This window comes from Limulus polyphemus, unplaced genomic scaffold (genome assembly GCF_000517525.1).
Source record: "Limulus polyphemus unplaced genomic scaffold, Limulus_polyphemus-2.1.2 Scaffold2903, whole genome shotgun sequence".
Taxonomy (NCBI): Eukaryota; Metazoa; Arthropoda; class Merostomata; order Xiphosura; family Limulidae; genus Limulus; species Limulus polyphemus.
This window is the reverse complement of record NW_013668513.1, coordinates 34025-36201: the sequence shown is the minus strand read 5'-3', so window position 1 is coordinate 36201 and position 2177 is coordinate 34025. Positions and strand designations below refer to the sequence as shown.

Here is a 2177-nt window from a genome sequence, read left to right as displayed (position 1 = left end):
ATGTATCTCCGCGTGGACCCAAAAAAACCTTCATGCCAAATTTGGTGAAGATCCATCAATAGGGGGATGAAGTAGTGGTAAAAAAACGCCCATAAAAACTGCAAAACACAAAATGTGAAATCACAAGTTTGCATGTATCTCCGCGTGGACCCAAAAAAACCTTCATGCCAAATTTGGTGAAGATCCATCAACAGGGGGATGAAGTAGTGGTAAAAAAACACCCACGAAAACCGCAAAATGCAAAAGTGTGTATTTGTATGTATCTCCCCATTGACCCAATGAACCTCCATACTAAATTTGGTGAGGGTCCATCTACAGGGGGCAAAATAGTGGTAAAAAACGACCATAATAATCGCAAAATGCATAATTGATATTTTGTATGTACCCCCGCATTAAGCTCCATACCAACGAAGTAGTTACATGGACATACAACAGACAGTACCATTACATTTATATAGATACATACAACAGACAGTACCATTATATTTATATAGATTTATAAGTAAAAATGCCCATTTGAGTGTGTAATTTTATCACCGTGCTCTCATTCTTTCTAGCCCTTGTTTCAACTGTAGACTGATTGTGATCATTTGAAATGTGTTCAATTTCGATGCAAACTTGGATGACGTCAGAGCGATGACGTATTTAATTGGATAAAAATTTGTCTTATTAAATTTTTCACTGACAGTCCTCGGTTCTTAAATTCAATTCAAGTCTTTAAAAAACAGTTTACAAGCCAGAAACTAAACTAACCTTGTAGCTTATCTTGGGGGGGGGGGTAAAGTTTTTCACCTGCGATCAAGTAATCTTTATTTCAATTCTGACAAAATACAGCTGTAACTACGTAAACGTTGTGGTAGGTTAAGAATTAAAATTTCACTTTGGAAACGTCTAGGAATGGAGAAAAAAAAAGTCTACCTATTAAAGATTGTTTGTTGTTTTTAAAAGAGTATTTGTTATAGCAAAGCCACATTGAGCTATCTGCTGTGTACACCGAGGGGAATCGAACCCCTGACCATGGGCGTCCTCAGAAATTATTCCAGAGAGGGGCAATATTTTTTCGGGGGGGGGGGGCAAAGTAGTATGAAATTGTGAATTGGATAAAAAATTCATATACATATGCTCAACGAATAAAGAAAGAATTATGTTTCACATTTTCCGAGGGGGCAGTGTCCCCCCCCTGCGGACGCCCAGGCCTCCCTGATTTTGGCGTTGTAAGTTCGTAGACTTACCGCTGTCCCACCGAGGGACATTATTTAAAAGAAAGGTGTAATGTTAGTTAAATTTCCAGTGTGTATATAAGTGGTAGAGTTTCGGCTTTCATGAGCCCGAAACGTCTCCCCTCACTAGGAATAATCAGTAGTCCATTAAAGCCAAAATTATAATTTGTATTCAGGTATTTTTAACCTTGTGCGGCACATGGGATAAATAGTCAAATCATAGGCCTTCTGAAAGGCAACCGGCAAGAAACACACCACTTACATACACGTTTACTCTTAACCGAGTATCGAGATCGACGCGACTGTCTCGATCATAAAGTTCCTTCGTCTGAGTGTGCGGCAGAGCATGCTTAGCAGCCTATAGCGGCTCCAGCCTTGGACCTTTCGAAAACTGCAGCCCGGCATACTTATAACAAGGCCATTCCCGACCTTTTTTGTCCAGAAACACATTTTTTTCTCACAAGTGATATTCTGGACAGACGATTTCACAGGTAATAAATACCTCATGACAGTTTAATTTACGATAACGATAACTTTTATAGACCGTGAAAAAACCACAATATTGGATACTTTAGTTATAAAATGTTCTCCTGAGGCCTACTGCTCTTAACGCAGAAAACAAGACAGTTCTGTAACATCCGTGACATTTATCCTTGTTCTCATGGGCTATAGTTGATGGCATTATCCACGCTTCAGCGACACTCAGCGACCATAGTGCACAATTACACGTTTGTTCTAAGTAGACATTTTTATTGTTTAATAATGTGTCTAGCACTGTGGTTCACATCCTGCAGTCCACTGACCCCTGAGCATTCTAAGTGGGAGAGGGGGGGGGATCTGATGCTCAGCTTTGAGTTTCCATTTTATAACTAAAACAAAAGAAGAATAAAAAGTACTGTGTTAAATCAAATGAAAATATTGTTTTATTTGAAAAATTCAATTACAACGCTAAAATCA

At 38.9% G+C, this 2177-nt stretch overlaps 1 protein-coding gene across 1 annotated transcript in view; it reads right to left on the bottom strand.

Annotated features, from left to right (window-relative positions):
* LOC106468179 (transcription factor LBX1-like) overlaps positions 1–2177 on the bottom strand; it is a 22020-nt gene that overhangs the window by 961 nt on the left and 18882 nt on the right. The gene's annotated exons all lie outside the window — the stretch shown is intronic.